The sequence below is a fragment of the Canis lupus genome, chromosome 25 (genome assembly GCF_003254725.2).
Source record: "Canis lupus dingo isolate Sandy chromosome 25, ASM325472v2, whole genome shotgun sequence".
Lineage (NCBI taxonomy): Eukaryota > Metazoa > Chordata > Mammalia > Carnivora > Canidae > Canis > Canis lupus.
This window is the reverse complement of record NC_064267.1, coordinates 6,744,206-6,762,778: the sequence shown is the minus strand read 5'-3', so window position 1 is coordinate 6,762,778 and position 18,573 is coordinate 6,744,206. Positions and strand designations below refer to the sequence as shown.

General features: G+C 34.7%; 1 protein-coding gene across 13 annotated transcripts in view; it reads right to left on the bottom strand.

The window, feature by feature from the left end:
* The window catches only part of STARD13 (StAR related lipid transfer domain containing 13), a 511,253-nt gene that overhangs the window by 333,289 nt on the left and 159,391 nt on the right, over window positions 1-18,573 (bottom strand). The window lies entirely within an intron of this gene.

Sequence of the window (18,573 nt, the reverse complement as noted above, 5' to 3'; positions counted from 1 at the left end):
AGCTATTCTGTTTTTAAAAAGTCACTTAATCTTAAATTATGCATATGATTTTTAGCCAAGTGCTTTTTAAATTTTTTACAGGAAAAGACAAAGAATATGAAATTGTCCTCACCATCTAGTCATACAGAAAGAGGAAGAGATCTGCTTGTAGAGATATGCTACAAAGATCTTTCTGCATGATGCAAAAATAGAAACTGGCCGTGCAGAGCAGCAGCACCCAATTCCTGTGAATGCGTTACAGAGATGGCTGAGTCACAATATTTCATCCTTAGCTTCCAAGCACACAGATCAATTTAAATACTCTCAATTCGTTTTTATTTGCTGGATTTGCAAAGCAAGTTCTAATTCAGAATGGAAAGGAATACTTAATATTCCCTCAGAGGGCTCCTTCCATTCTAAAATATACCATGTGCATGGCTGTGTTTCAGAAGTAATTGATTACCAGAGTGGATACATTCACCATTCAGTTGCATTAGGCTCCCTTCTTTTTTTGGCTCCTTGGGGAAAAAAGCCATGTGACCAACTGATTTTATGCCTATCTGCAAGGCAGACAAACATATTTTCATTTTTTTAAAGCAAAACAAAGTGACCTTCCTGAGGAATATTGAAGGATCCTTTCAAAATGAACACAAATCTTTGCAGTATAAATAAGCAGCATTAGAGACACTTGTAGAGTCTTTACTAGTAGAAAATCTACTATTCTCTAGATAGCTGAAATAGGAAATGAAGCTAATTATACAGAAAAAAATTCTTTCATTATAAATTCTTTATATAAAGCAAATTATTTAGAGGAAGATGCAATACTTATGTATATGAACTCATTCCGAAAATAAAATCATGGCAAATGAAGTTACATAGTATACTCACCTTGTTTTTCATCATATTATAAAACAGATGGTGCCTTTCTTTTCTATATGTAATCTCCCCAAGAGTGTGGATTTAGCTAGCTTTTTTTTTTTAAGATTTTATTTATTTATTCATGGGAGACAGAGAGAGAAAGAAGCAGAGACACAGGCAGAGGGAGAAGCAGGCTCCATGCAGAGAGCCCAATGTGGGACTTGATCCCGCGACTCCAGGATCACGCCCTGGGCTGAAGGCAGGCGCTAAACAGCTGAGCCACCCAGGGATCCCCTTTAGCCAGCTTTTTAAATTTACTTTTCATAACATGTCTTTTTTATTTAGAGCTTGTCATCAGTTTGTAATTATTTTTCCAAAATTCAAAAAAGAAAAACATATGCCAGAATTTCTCAATCTTGACACTATTGACATTTAGGGCTGGAAAATTCATTCTCATTTAGTGGTGGTGGTGTATGGAGCTGTCCTACACATGTTTAGCAGCACCACGGTCTTTACCAACTAGATGCCAATAGTATCTCCTCCCCACCATTCCACTCCAACTTTTAACAACCCAAAATGTCTTCAAATATTATCAGTCGTCCTGTAGAGGGGTGGAGGGCAGGGAGCAAAATGACCCAGTTGAGAACTACTGACATATACTAATGCTGCTATGTAACTTGTGCTGCTTTGTTGCTCAAAGTATCTGGAGGGGCCAGACAACTCAAAACCCAACTCAAAACTCAACTCAAAAATTCTTTGAAAGGATCTGGCTTGACCTCAGGGACTCTATCCATGGGTGATTTCTCCATAAAAATACACTAAAATGAAACTATAGGATTTTTTTTTAAAAATTAGGACAAAGATACATAAGATTCATAGGTGTCCTTGGACTTGCAGGATGGCTTGTTGATTCATCATTTATTAGATGTGTGCCATGTGCTAGGTACAGAATAGCATCCTGCCTCAGGGAGATGTGCTGGTGTCCTGAATGTAAAGAACACTATAACTGATTAAGGCCCTACAATGGATCCTTATGTAATACAAAGAATAGGCAATGTCATCCACATTTTAAAAACAAGGAACTAATACCAGAACTATTAATTAATGTGCTCAATTTTACAGAGCTAGTGTCAGAGTTCACATGTGAAGCCATATTGGTCTGACTCTACAATACATATTTTTAGACATACTTATAATTACAATAGAATGTGCTAATAAGCATACCAATAGATATATGTGTAAGTTTCAGCAATAATAAATGGAGAAAAAGGAGGTTAAATCTGCCTGGAAGGGTAAGAGGCAGTTTCACAGAAGAGTGGATATTTACATTAAATCCTTAAGGATAAATAAAAGAGCTATTTTTTCATCCTTCACTGACTTGTTCACATAGCCAACAATCAAAGAATATCGAAAGCCAATGATGCACAAAGGCACTGTGCTGAGAGTTACAAGGTGTAGGTACTGCCTACAAATTGTGGTCCATGAACCAGTAGCATCACATCATTGGGAACTTGCTGGAAAGAGATATCCTTAGCGAAACCTCCATGTCTTTACCTTCTGAATCAAAATCTCTGAGGATGGAGCTCAAGAATCTATATTTTAAATAAGCCCTTCAGGTGGTTACAAAGAATGCTAAAATTTAAGAAGCACTAAACAATTCATTATATGACAGTTTATTACATAAAAGGTAAATAAACTTGAAATTAAAGGTATAAAGCAGAGCCTTCTAACAAGTGTGCCATGAATGGGTTACAGATGTATTAAATCTGGATCTCCGTGGCCCCTGCAACCACCTCATGGTTTTGGGGTAGCAAAAGCCCCAATTCATTACTTTTAGCTATGAGAAGTCTCATTAATATACTCCAAAATGCTGGAGAAAAAAACTTCTCTTTTCCCTAAGTGCTTCAATGTGAAAACATTGGGAAGCTCTGGTATAGACAATAACTGCTGTCAAATTTCAAGAAAGAAAACACTTTGGATGGGGCTGTTGGAGCAGCATTCATTGGAGTGATGGAATACAAAAGAGCCTTAAACCTGTCACGTTCTTCTTGTAGTGACAGGTAACATTTTCTCTTCTCTCTTTAATCACATTATCCCACTCAGGTATGAGCCCTACCTTCAGCTGATATAAATAAATAAACAGACTCTCTCCAGTGTGAAGGGGTACAAAATATTTTTAGAAATTGAAAAAAATAGACACACAGAGAACTATTTCCAATGGATTCAGATATAAATGTGAAAAGTAAAATAATAAAAACTTTAGAGGAAAATGTAGAATACATTCATGGTCTTGAAGAAATCAAAGTTTTCTTAAACAGCACAAAGGACATTCAGTGTAAAAGAATAAAAAATTGATAAATTGGACTATATTAAAATTTTAAACTTCTGCTATCAAAAGACATCAAGAATGAAAAATCATAGAGTGAGAGAAGATACAGACGCACATTTTATTAATATATATGTGAAAATTATTCACAATTTAAAAAAATGAACAATGGGACACCTGGGTGGCTCAGCGGTTAAGCATCAACCTTTGGCCCAGGGCATGATCCTGGAATCCTGGGATCGAGTCCCACATTGGGCTCCCTGCATAGAGCCTGCTTCTCTCTCTGTCTATATCTCTGCCTCTCTCTCTGTGTGTGTCTCTCATGAATAAATAAATAAAATCTTTTTAAAAAATGAACAAAATCATTGAAGAGACACAAAGGAGGATATATATACAAATGACCAACACACATACAAAATTAATGTTGGTCAGCAAGGAAATGAAATTAAAATCACAGTTTGATACCTTTACCCAGAATGACTAAAAAGACTGACAACAGCAAACGTATTCTGGTGAAAGGTACAAGTACAACTAGTACAACCACAAGCAGAAACTATTTGGCAGGATCTATCAAAACTAAACATCTATACGTCCATTCCTACAATTCCATTCTTAGATGGACCCAGAAATGCACCCAAATGTGCACCAAAGCTCTTGTAAGAGCCACCCGTTAGAAATTACAGATACCCACCTACAATCAAAGGGATAAATAAGTCATTGTATATTCACACAATGGGATACTATATAGCAAACAGGATGAATGAGCTACACTTCACACAATTTAGGTCAGCCTCATAAAAATAATGTTGAGTGAAAGAAGTCGACACAAAGGAGTACATACTGTATTGGTTTAAAGAACAAAAACACAAAAAATAACAAAAAACTAATGTTATTAGAAATTGGGAAATGTTGGTAACTAGAAGAAATATAAAGGAGGACTGGTGATATTCTATTTCACAATCTAGATGCTGATTATATGGGTATACTGAATTATATCAAGGTGTACAAAAGCATGTAAGTGTCAAGGTGGACACACTCAATGTATATTTTTATTAAAGTGCATGTGACACTTAATGAAAAAGTTTTAAAAAGTGGACCAGGTAAATTTCTCCTCAAAAGTAATCAATCTAGACACATAAGCCAGACTTTTTTCTATACCTCCTCCCTCACTCAATCCCTCCCTGTCCTCTACTGATCAAAACATTCTTGATTCATATTGTCAGTGCCTTAGTTCAGGTTTGTATTGTTATTGCAGTGACTAGCATAGGCCTAAATGCGTAGGACCTCAGTAAGTAATAGCTGAACAATCGAATGAATGAATGAATGACCATGAAAGCCATGTGTATGGTTTTCTTTCCTGAACTCCTAATGATGCAGCCAAAGTGATCTCTGGACAAACACAAGGCTAATGATAACACTTCATTGCTAACAACACTTCAGTACAAATTCCAGTTCTTTGGCAGTGCCAGCTCCTCCCTACATGTCTGGCTCCCATCTTCATCTCTAGGCCCGTCTCCCATCACTTACATGCCACATCAATGGAACACCAGCTTCCAGGCTCTTTCACTCTTGAATATTTGCCCATCCTGTTTCCTCTTTCTAGAATATCCTCATCATCTAGCTAACTTCTATTTGCTCTTTGTATTTTACCTTGTTATAATCTGATTGAGAAACATTCTTTGACTATCTTAAGTTGAATTAAGAGCTCTGTGCTCCAGCACCAATGCATATATACCTCTGTCATAGCAAAATTAGCACAGCACAGACTGCGTTTTTACTTGCATCTCTTATTTCACAAATAGTAACTTAAGGGTGGGGATTATGTCTCATCTTTGAATCTCTATACCTAGCATAGTGCCTGATATACTTAATATCCGTAGAGGTATATTACTAAATAAATGACTGGCATGACAAATATCATCAAACCAGCATGAAATAACTTTTTGGTGGGGGAGGCAGGTGGTTTGCTATCAGAAAGAAAGCAGGAAAATCAGAGGAAATAATCTGATCCTAGGCAACTGATGGCTTGCTAAGGCAAATTATACCTGCATTTCATTAACAACCTAAGCATTGTGAAAATATTTATGGTTTACTTTATTTTAGACATATTGACATTATCACTTAATCTTCATAAGGACCCCATGTGGAAGGTATATTATTGTCTCCATATATTACATATGATGAAATTGAGGATCAAATAGATTTCATAACCTGTCCCAACTAGCAGAGTTTGGACTTCAACCTATCAGACTATAAAGTCAGATTATCTTTCCTGCACAGGCTGTTTTATAGATGCCAAACTACCGAAATTACTGATGAGGACCTAACACCTTATAATACTGTTCCTCAGGGACCTCCTAAAATAACTTTGGAAACTTATGCTTTTCAAAGTTGATATCCATTTTTTTCAATATATATTTAAATAATATATATATATTTAAACATCGTCTGGGTATATTGTAAATATTTTATTTTATAATAAAACTATGATACCATTTTTTTCCATATGTTCAAGGGAATTGAAATTCCACAACCATTTGGTTTCCAACATCACCCACTTTAAAAAAATGAAGTAAAACATAAGGTCAAATGACAAATTGGAAAAAAAATTGTGATATGTCACTTTCAATGGGTTAATATTTGAATAAAGAGCTTCTAAAAGTGGAGAAAAACCCAAGAACTCTAAAAAAAAGGGCTACAGAAATGAACACATGATTCACAGAAAAAGTGGCTCATGATGCTTTTAACCATATGAGATGATCAGCCTTGTTCATAATAAGATAAATGCACATTAAAAGTATACTAAGAGGGACGCCTGGGTAGCTCAGTGGTTGAGCGTCTGCCTTCGGCTCAGGGTGTGATCCCAGGGTTCCAGATCAAGTCCCACATCGGGCTTCTTGTATGGAGCTTGCTTCTCCTCCCTCTGCCTATGTCTCTGCCTCTCTCTGTGTCTCTCATGAATAAATAAATAAAATCTTTTTTTTTAAGTATACTAAGATACCATTTCTCACCTATTAAATTAGTACAACTCCAAAAATTCAGCAGCATTCTCTGTTGGCAAGAGGAAAGAGCCATTGCATACACTGCTGGTGGGAATGAAAACACAATGTGACCATTATGAAAAGGAAGTTGACAGTATCTGGCAAAGCTATCAATATGTTTGTTCTTGAATCCAAAAAATGCATTTATTCAACTTATCCCAAAGATACTCAGGCAAGAAAGCAAAAGGACAGATGTTTTGTCGTTATGTTTTGTCCTGGGTTTTGTCGTTAAAAAACAAACAAACAAACAAACAACCTAAAATAGATGCACATTGCATCACAGCATTATTTGTAAAAGGTGAAGGCTGAAAACACTCAAACGTGTAAAGGGATTGGCTGAATAAATTATGCTACATCCATGCAACGGAGAAATAAAGAAATAAAGAATGTCTCTATGTGCCACTATGAGGTTGATCCCAGGATATATTGTTAAGAGAAAAAAGCAATAAGGAAAAAGGAGTGCTTAGGTGCTGTGGGTTAAGAAAGGGCAATACATGGGATGCCTGGGTGACTGTCAGATGAGCATCTGACTCTTGATCTTAGCTCAGGTCTTGATCTCAGAGTCATGAGTTCAAGCTCTGTGTTGGGCTCTACCCCGGGCATGGAGCCTACTTAAAAAAATATTTTAAAAAATAATTTAAAAAAGAAAAATAGGGGATCCCTGGGTGGCTCAGCAGTTTAGCACCTGCCTTCGGCCTGAGGCATGATCCTGGAGTCCTGGGATGGAGTCCCACATCGAGCTCCCTGAATGGAGCCTGTTTCTCCCTCTGCCTGTGTCTCTGCCTCTCTTTTTCTCTGTGTCTCTCATGAATAAATAAATAAAATATTTAATTTAAAAAAAATAATAAAATAAAATAAAATTTAAAAAAGAAAAATAAAGGACAATTTGCATATTGTATATATTTAATGTATGAGATATATTGCATATGTTTGCATGTATATTATATATACATATACAATTTTAAGCTAACAGAAGTATAGTCTATACTTTGTTTTAAATGATTAGCTATTGAAGAAGGAAACAATTAGAGTAGAAGGAATAAGGATAGAAGCTAAGACTCGTACACTACATATTCAAGTTTAGAACCACAGAATTATAGAATATTAAAGTTTTAAAAAGAAATTCACTCAAATGAAGAAATAAAATGAACTAAATGAAACTAAATATTTATCCAGTTGGTAATGTAACTGTACAGAGAGGAACTACTTGCAGTAATTTATAAAAATACAAGCAAATTTATATATTCATTTTTATAAATGAATACTAACCATTTCCAATGCTTATATTAGTAGTGCTAGTACTGGTATTCATCTGAAACTCTTATGGTCTCTATTTTAGAACAAAACAAATGAGTAGTTTTATGACATTTTGTCATTCCCAGGTTTTTGTTTGTTTGTTTGTTTTGAGAGTTCTTGCTGTGAGAAAGGAGAACACAGATATAAAATCAAAACAGGGAAGTACAAATGTTGTAGTACTGAATTTAAGTTGAAATCATGAATATGAACTCACAATTATTTTGTCTTAAAAATACATTCGCACACACATCTGTATTTCTTTCATCTAGCCAATGAAAAGGTTTAGACACAATGACTTTGCTTAGTAGCAGTGAGAATTCAAACTGTAACTTCCAAGTTCCATTTGGAGTAAATGAAAAGAGAACTCCTTGGGGAAATGGCTGATTTCAAGTCTAGAGCAGAAAATGTTTATGATGAGGCAGAAGGGTCTTGTCACACCTGAGAAAGCAAGGAAGCTATCAAAACTTACTAAGGTCATGTCAAATGAATCAGAAGCCAACCGGAAGAAGCTCGCACTGACCAAAGACAAAGAATGGAGAGGAAAAAAATCATGTTAATAGCAAGAGATGAAAGCATATCAAGTATGTTTAAATTCATGAGTTCTTAGTGACCTAAAAACATTAACAAATAGTTCACCATTGGAGAATGATGGTGGGCAAATCATTATTTTGGAAAGTGGTAAATAAAAAGAAAGCACCAAGCATTAATCTTGCCTTTCCTATGTGAATTGTACCAAGACATAACCAAATAGTAGATGCGAGAAAGTTAATAAAAAGAGAATGACTACAATATACTAATTCTGTACATTCCCATTTCAACTCCTAATGAAATAATAGATCTATGTATTTGATAGCTCCTGTTGCTAACATCACAAAAAAAAAAAAAAAAGAGAGAGAGAGATACACAGATATTAGGTGCTTCTTAACAGAAGAAGACAATGTCATCTATGAGGTAATCTTGCCAAAAAATATAGTACTATTATAGCCTATTTATATCTCTAGATTCAACTATCAATTCACAGAAAATACAAAGAACAAAGAAATTATGTTAAAAGCAATCATCCAAGCCCAGTTTGTATGAAACTCTACAGAACACACAACTCAATTTCTTCAACAAAAAATTTGGAAAAAAAAAATTGAGAGAAAGGGAAAGACAGAACCCATACATGCAGAGACTTAAGAGTCAGATAACCATTTCTGATGTATGGACTTATTTGGATCTTTTTTTTTTTTTTTTTTAAAGCTGACTTGGAAATATAAGCACTGACTGGATATTTTATGATGCTACAACTTACTGGTAATTTTAGGTGTAATACTGATTTGTGGTTATTTTTTTTAAAGTCCTTCTTGTTTAGAGATAAATGCTAAAATATTTACTGACAGATTGACACAACAATTAGAATTTGCTTCAAAATAATATAGGTAGGGGAGATGTGGGTGGGAGTACAGATGAAACAAGATTGGCATGAGTTGATAACTATGGAAGCTAGGTAATGGGTACATAAGGGTTCCTTGTTACTCTTCCCTATAATCTTATGTATTTAGAAATTTTCATAATAAAATATAAAAAACATCCAACAGTTGGAAATATCATAGTATTTTTTTCTTCTTGAAATCTATTCCACCTACCTATCCCAATATCCTAATTTAAAAAGACATTAATAAAAAGCATTTTACTGACCACCTATTCATATTTCTGCAACAAAATAAATATATACATATAGATTCTTAATTTTTAAAAATTTTCTTATGGTGATATGAATCTAAATGTAAAATTTCTTCTAGGTTTTTACAGTTATTAATAACATACAATTGGTTGAAGTTTTAAAATAAACATAATAAATGTTGATAATTATCAAAGATAATAGTAATATTTTATTTAAATGCATCTTTTAATGTGATAAGTGTGGGAAATTTATGGAGATCTGATTAAGGAAAGCTTCATATTTTTAATTGTTCCTTTGTTTGGTATACCAAATAGGTAAAATGAAAGTAGAATCCAGTTTGAAGTTTAGCCATAATCTAACAAAGAAAGGTCTTAGATAAAAATTCTCAGACTAGTATGTATTTTTTAATTTTCTTCTTGTTTTTTTAATTGAGCAGATGGAAAGAACAAATCATATGGGAGGCAATACGATGGCCAAAGGGTATATATAATTGATTCAGGGAAACCCTTGACTGCCATCCTGATTAGGGTCTGGATTAGGATTAGATAAAGCCTTCAGAAGGCATTTCCATATAGAACTGCCCCAAGGGGAATATAAATAATAGTGAAAGGGAATATAAGGGAAGGGAGAAGAAATGTGTGGGAAATATCAGAAAGGGAGACAGAACGTAAAGACTGCTAACTCTGGGAAACGAACTAGGGGTGGTAGAAGGGGAGGAGGGCGGGGGGTGGGAGTGAATGGGTGACGGGCACTGGGTGTTATTCTGTATGTTAGTAAATTGAACACCAATAAAAAATAAATTAAAAAAAAAAAAATGCAAAAAAAAAAAAAAGAACTGCCCCAAGGGCTCTTCCCTGGCAAAATAGTCACAGGATTCAGAAGTGAGTCAAGGTTGTTAAGTCTTTGGGAGTTAGTTAGAGGGCTCTCTGATGACACAGAATCAACAGAACTGCCTAAGGAATTTTTAACATCAAATTTTGGGAATGAATTTTATGGATGAAAATCTAGAACAGCTGTAGATCTCCTAAGACTGTCCGGTCCAGACCAGGTAGCCTCAGAAGACAATTAAAATTAAAATATGACAAACATATTGAGTGCCTGGGCCTAATAAATAAGTGAGCAATCAGGGAAAAACAAAAAAGGAGAATATTAGGCCTTGAAAATAATTGATAATCAATTTTGGCCATAACTCAGGTTTTTTAAAAATAACTACAAATGATGGCTCTATATGAAGTATATGATTTTTCTTGGGAAAATGAAATGAGACATTAACCTGTAGAGAGGTTATTATCAGTGTTTTAGAGTTACATAAGCATAAAATTATTGAAAAAGAAGTCCAATATGGTAAGTTCAGTATTTCACAACTAACTAGGATATAGTCATTTGCAAGTATAGGGTGGTAGCTGGGGAAGGAAAAATGAAAAAGAAAGCTCATGTAGCCTCATAAGATAATATTTCAACATCCCAATTATCTTCAATTTGAAAGTCTTAGATCACCTAGACCTCAAAAAATCAGTTTAAGGAGACTTTTTCCTCCAACTCTGGCTTTCTCTCTTTTTACTATTCATAACCTTAAAGACTACTAGCTGGTACTTGAGACAAGCAAACTAAGTAAGTATCTGAATATAGGAAGTGGATAATGGGCAAATTCACATACTAAAGAACTGATTTATATTACATAAAGTCAATTATTATTGACAGATTTATAAACTAAACCTAAGAGCATTTTCTCCAAACTCCTACTTGGGAAAGTGCAAATGCAATTAGTGGAAATAGATTTAGATTGCCTTAAATTAAATGAATGTCAAAAATAAGCCAGATGACTAATAATTTTACTACTGTTTAGTTCTTCTGAAATTCAAAGACATTTTTTAATTACAAAAGTGAAATGGTTCATGATCTTATAAAATCCTTTCAAGTGAGACCAGTTTAAAAAATAAAACATGTTGCTTTTAAAATATTTCCGACTTTCAAAAAATGATCCAGGAAATTAGAAAATTATGTCCATATGCATACCCACAATATTTGGTCCTGAAACATTAAAACATTAAAATAATGCTTTATTGACATAAATTCATTGTAAAAGAAATAAGGATTGAAGTTTTAAAAGAAGGACAATATAGATTATAAAGCAATTTCCAGTCCTATAAAGTTTCTTATCTTGTATGAGGGTGTTGTAGAAATGGCTGACTCTCACGAATTTGCTGTAAAAGAGCTCAGAAATTGGTCTTCCAAAGACACAGAGTGCCCATTATTCACTTTAAATGAGGTCAAATGAGGTAATGAATATGCAATCACTTTTAATTGTATGGAAGTCTATACAAATATAAGGTATATTCATTATTACCAGTAGTCGAAATGTCTTAAACCTTCCCATTTCAAATTACTGCAGGGCAAAAAAAGGAGGTCCATGCAGAGATGAAAGAAGGAAATAGAGTTAGATTAGCTAAAATAGGATGAATTCATCATCAGGTATATTTGGTGAACTGGAAATATTAAAATGTAGAATACAGAAAGTATAGAATTGACACTGCTGCTGATGAAAACCATTTATTATGAACTTTTGACTGCCCTACTTATAAATCATGATCAAAGAGTTCCTCAGTGATTTCACCCCCATTTTAAAATCAATCCTGACCTAAAGCAGCCCTAATGAAAAAAGAACATTGGAATCATTTCTTGGGATTTGGACCCAAGGACCCCAAAAGTGACCTCTAGGGTTACTAATAGAAGGTGAATGGGCTTTGCAGTATAAATACAGTTGCCAGGCAACAAATACAAAAGGGTTACGGTAGGACCCAGAAGACCAGCATCTGCTTAGTTGGAAGCTTTTCCTAGTAACATTTTCTTTTCTCTAGCTTACTTTATCAGAAAAATACAGTGTAGGATACATATACAAAATATGTGCTAATTGACTGTTTATGTCATTGGTAAAGCTTCTGGTCAACAGTAGGCTATTAGTAGTTAAGTTTTGGGGGGAGTTGAAAGTTATACATGTATTTTTGCAGGGAATCTGTGCTCCAAACCCCATAATGGTCAAAGGTCAACTATAGTTGTTGTTGTTGATTTTGTTTCTGTATTACAATTATATATACAATAGATTTGCTTTTTCAAAGTTCCTGGGCTCTAGTTAGTCCAGTTTTCACAATTATTATTTCATATATACACATGGAAAATAATTCAAATGTTAAAAATCTAATAAAGTTATCTTGGCCACATGCCTTATAAATGAAGGGTAAGAATGATACATTTTAAATTATCCATAGAAAGGAAAAAAGGATTCAAGTTTCAGAAGATTGACATTAAGTAAATGCTCTAAAAGGGGCAGAGAAATTCCCAAGCCCCTGGAGTGGAGGGTGAGCACCTCGTGAGGGGTTTCATGAGATGCTGGTATACTCAGATCACTAGAAAGCTCCTATTTTGGGCACTTTTATAAGCCTTCCTTGCTCACAAGGGTTAACAACTGTGGTCTGGTGCAATACTGTTACACTCTTTAACCTAGAAGATCTTCCTTTCAATTAATCACTTGCCTTTCCCCACCAAAGCCATCAAATTTTATTGTTCATTTTCTTCTTCTGATCAATTATTAATCAACTGGTTAGAAATCTAATAAAAAAATCAAGCCTCAATTTAGAAAAATAAACATAAGTTATATAATCCATGTGTAGTCAGTTAACTGTTATGCTTTTGTTTTCTTTTAAAACTTCCATAAGATAATTCATTATGATTCTTTCCAAGTATTATAGAAAGTTATCTCTTGGTAAACCAAACTAAAAATTAATTTAGTGGTTTAGTATTCAGATATTTGTACACTTATTTGTAATAAAAATTGAGAAGACATCATATTATTTTTAATTTTCTTTCTTGACCAATTTCTAACAAATGATTTATAGAAATGTTACTTTTATCTGTTTCAACTACAACCAATTAAGAAAAAAACAGGATGAATGCAGACATCTGAAAACAATTTCTCTATTAAAACTTCCCTTCATATTTTCTTTTTAAAGTATTTAAATTAGAAGTTAATTGAAAGTACCATGTAATTTACTTATTCAGCTTCTTCTAGGACCAGAATTGAATGTGCTAATTTTATTAATCTGAACAATGGTGACTTTGCATTTAAAAACTTAAGAAACAGCCATGGGTCATGGGGCTAAACACTTCAACTTCTCTTTTATTTATCTCTGCCTACTTTGCTAGTTTTCATTATCATATGAGGAATCTCAGCAAATTATCAAACTAAAAACCTATCATATTTCTTCTATTTGGGGGATAAAAATAATTTTTAAGGTCAGAACATTGCTGAAAAGAAAAAAAATCAAATGGATCAATAACATTAAGAAAGAACTTCATGTTAAGCAAGGAATGGAAGCTACATAAAATAACGATATTGCCCACTAAACATACTGTTTTAAACATTCAAATAATTTTTAAATAATCATGAAAATGATTTTATCTGCTATATAAATTATAACTTGATTCTAATTAAAATTGACTTTAATGGCAATAGTTTGACTTATTTCAAAAGTTTGTGTTTTTTGTTGTGTTTTATGGAATTCCACATGTTCATTTGCTCTGGGAAAATCATTTTAAGTCATACATTGGAGGATGCTGGTAGGTATTAGCTATGCCTCCTGGCCATGTGACATACTTATAACATTATGGAGATTTTTGTCAGTAGTGGATAGGCATGCTGTTTGGAGTAAAAGACTAAAATGAAAGTTCTAAGCTGAACGCAACTGGTAAAAAGAGAACAGACCTTGGAAAAATGCCAGATGTAAAATGGAAAAACATTCCTCCATTGTATTCCTGGCATCTGGCACCACAGTAGGCACTCAACATATATTTTTGGATAAATGAATGAGAGAGGGCTCAGTCAACTTAGGAAACATTAATTTGAAATCTGGAACATTAGGCATTCGATTGCCTAAGATCTGAGGATTCGTTGGGAGAAATCCTAATAATTTATTAAAAGAGGACATACTCTAATCTGGAGATTTGTAATTTGTAAGTGTTCTGCTTTGATTTGATTTGCTTTTTAAATACCATGAAAGGATTCAGCAAAAATTCCAAAGAGTATGAAGTATATGATATATGAATCAGTGATCTGTTAGTTGTAGTTCAATGCTAAAGTTGTATCTTGGAAGTTTAAGAGGAGAGTCTAAGCTATGCAAAGAACCTAGGCCCACTATGTTGTAGACTTTATAAAATATAATAAAGGATCATTGTCTAAAAGCAACTTCTCATAGAAAAGTGATTTGTAAACTTTATCAATATATTGCAACCCAATATATCAGTTAAAAAAATGGGAATTTGGAGTCCAACCCATTTTGTCTCTCCATTATACTTCACACAATGCAATCAGGAGCTCAAGATTTCTGAGGAATAAAATTTAAAAACCATTGTACTAGATGATTTTTCAGAGGAACCTAAAGGCAAGAACTGTCTCAGGTAGGGAAATGCTGAGAGTTGAATAGTATATTATAGTTACCACTCACTGAGTGTCTACTTTATCTCAGTACTTCATGGAGTTTATCTCATTGATGCTGAGTTAACTATCATTACGCCTCTTTACAATGAGAAGCCTGAGTCTCAGATTAACTTGCTCAAGGTCAATCAAATGCTGAATACATTCTGTGCAGTATCTCTTATTACATACTTTTTCTGGGGTTTTCTTCTTCTGTTAAATAAAGTTTTGTGGTCCTGAGGGACATAGATACTTATAAGTATGTCATATCTCCCAGAGACTATCAGCATTTAGTGTGTCAGTGGGGTGGGATACCTAAAAAGTTTACCATGATCATCTGACCTTTACAAACCATAATCCATCTCTTCAAGCAAAATGTCCCTATGGAACCAACTCTCAGACACCCACACAATTCATTACAAAGCAGAGCTATTGTCTAGGGCCTGATCCACTACACTTAACACTCCTCCCATCCTCCCACAAAGTCCCAGAATACAATGTCACACAGATAAAATGTCATATGATCAGTAAAGTTGATTATACATTTGTCAAAACTCCTAAACTGAACAACATAAAGGGTGAATCCTAATGTAAATGATGGCCTTAGTTAATAATAATGTATCAATATTGCTTCATTAGTTGCAGCAAGTGTTCTACACTAAAGCAGGATGTTAATAATAGGGGAAACTTCTTGAAAAAAAAATTGGGGAAACTGGGTGGTAGGTGGGTGTGGGAAGTACCTAGGAACTCTGTACATCCTACTCAATTTCTCTATAAACCTAAAATTGCTCTAAGAATTGGATTTTACTAGTTTTTAAAAAGTTAATTATTTCCTACTATACTTGAAAAAAGAAAAGTTAAAGAAAATCCAAATCTAGCAGCAAAGAAAACCTTGAAATGGTAACCTCTATAGAGTATGACACATAAGCTCTCTGTTTGGCAGTTGTCCTAAACTGGGTGGTAGGTGGGTGTGGGAAGTACCTAGGAACTCTGTACATCCTAAGGATCAAGAAAATCCAAATCTAGCATTTACTCAGTCTCTTACCTCCTTAGCCCCCAAAACTTGGGAATTTCTATCACATTCACAGAAACTGGCCAGTAGTTGGCTGCACTCACAGTCCTAAAGGGTGGGGCTCAGTGGAAGAGGGCTGTGAGAGAGTTATCTGGTTGGTGCCACATGGACGGCCTGCCCCTGAGACCCTGAATGAATTGGTATAGGTTCCTCAGCAGACAGCAGTAAACCCAAAAAGACAAAACTACTTTGGGGATGCTATGTTCATCAGAATATCAGACTACCAGGATTAACTGCTCACTTCAAAGATTCCTTTACATCTGGGACAGAAAGCTACAATTCTTTCAAGAATGCTAAGTCCTTAGTGTTAGAAACACTGCAGACACTTCCTTCCCATATTGACTCAAATGCTACCTTTTCAGTGTAACATTAACCAAAAACATTTGATCCAAAACTGCAAACTATCCACACTACTCTCTATCTTCCTTTCTTGATTTTTTTCTTTATTTCCCCCAGTGCACTCATTGCCATTCAGCATACATTTTACTTGACTTTATTATTTTCTTACCTCACTAGCATAAGTACAAGGAGGGTAGAGTTTTTTGTTTGTTTGTTTGTTTGTTTGTTTTTTTACTGTTGACTCTCTAGCCCCAGAACAGTACCTGGCATTTAGTATGCCTCCCATACATATTTGATATATTGAATGAATGAACTTATACTTGGAAATTCAGGGTCTAATGGCAACATGGACACTAGAATAGAAAGAAGTGCAAGGAGCCCAGGAACTTCAGTAGTGACAGCCCTGATGGAGGTAAGTGTCAGAAGACATAAAAAGGGCTTATAAAGAGAATCATTAGAGTTTAAGTTTCCCTTGCTATACTTCCCCCTGGACTCTGCACTCACTTTTTCAGTTTAGTTTTTGACACATTCCATCGGGTCACTGTCTACTACCAGGGAGAAGAGGGCTGAAGATAGAACAGTGGTCAAGAAGATTGGCTGATAGAATTGTAATCCCAGTAAAATTGAATGGAGGCTTCAGCAAAATAGCTTTTTGATTGAAATGGAAGACTTGGGATTTTTTCCCTTATAGTTAGCAAATTAAGGGTAACTAGTTGGCCGCTTAGGACAACTGCCAAACAGAGAGCTTATGTGTCATACTCTATAGAGGTTGCCATTTCAAGGTTTTCTTTGCTGCCACACCAGAAAAAGAAAGAACTAGCCTAAACCACTTAAACACAGTAGGAAACTTAAAAATAAATGCACCCCAAAAGGGTAAGGACTCTACTTAGGGTTCCCACGACAAATCTTCCAAAATCAACAGTGTGGTTTAGCTAAATGTTATCAAAGCTCACTAGCCATACATTCCCATGACATGACTCAGTGACTCTCTATTTCCTGCCTACACTTCCTTTAGTTCTGGACCTCACTGAGAGTTTGCCTTCCGTGTGTAGCTATGCCAGATATTTCTAGTTTAGCCTGTGTAGACCATAAAAACTGTTCAGAGAGTACAAAACATGTGAGAATAAAGGCTTATTTCCCAATTTAATCCACCCTTGTAATTGTACCAGCCATTTAAAAAAAACATTAAAAAAAAAAACATTCAGAATTCCATCACATCAGGTTTTCTTTGATATCACTTAAAACTTTGTAAGAAAGCACTTCTGTTTTACATTAGAGAATTGTTATGGAAATGCTATCAAATAATATGAGCTCCTCTATATACAATACTATTTAAGAAGCCCTCAACAATAAATGATACACATGTATAAGGGCAGCATGGCCTAAAGATAAAAGACTGAAAAACTTCAACACTTTCTTTATGTGGATTACACTTCCTTTCTTACAGTTTTGAGTAAAATATTTAAATATCTGTGCCTCAGTTTCCTCATCTTCTAAACAGGACAGAAATCCTTGCTGTGTATACATTACCTTTGAGTAAAGCCAGTAGGAGGTTATGGTCTTGAATTGTTTTGCATTATTCCTGGTCTTCTACCCTTCTCCTATAATGGATGGTTTAAATCAATTTTCATCTTGGGCTAACTATCTTTCTACATTTAATATGTTTTATCATTTATTTCAGACAAGGATTGTCTTTTTTTTTTTTTTTAAAGATTTTATTTATGTATTCATGAGAGACACAGAGAAAGGTAGAGACAGGCAGAGGGAGAAACAGGCTCCATGTAGGGAGCCCGATGCTGGGACTCCATCCCAGGACTCCAGGATCACGCCCTGAGCCTGAGCCAAGAGCTGATACTTAACCAGGGATCCACCCAGGCATCCTGGATAAATGTCTTTGAAGCAAGTTTTAACATAAGAAATTAAAATACCATAGTAAATACACTTCCCTCCAAAATAAGGCTTGTAATTCCTACTAATATTACAATAATAATTATTATTATTTTATTAAGTTATTTAGAATAATTGGTCAGTTCCTAAAATATCTTCATGGTAGAAACTTCCTTTTGGTTTCATTTTTAATGTTTTTAATATCTAAATCTCTCCCTAACACATCAACCTACTTGATTATATAATTTCCTTTCTTCTTTTTTTTTTTTAAGATTTATTCATTTATTCATAAGAAAGAGAGAGAGAGAGGCAGAGACACAGGCAGAAGAAGAAGCAGGCTTCCATGCAGGAAGGGACTCAATCCTGGGGCCCCAGGATCATGCCCCGGGCCGAAGGCAGCGCCAAACTACCAAGCCACCCGGGCTGCCCTCCTTTCTTCTTATACATGATATGAATATTATTATTCAAGCATTTATTCACATCATACACTTGTGTCATATTAATTACTTTGTCTGCATCACCTGTATGCTCAGGCACATATAATAAGGTTTTAAGTATTAAGCAGCCAAAGAGCTCCCATGTTTGTTCACTCTCTGTGCAATACCTAGGACAGCGGTACATACAGAAGAATGCTTTTAAATT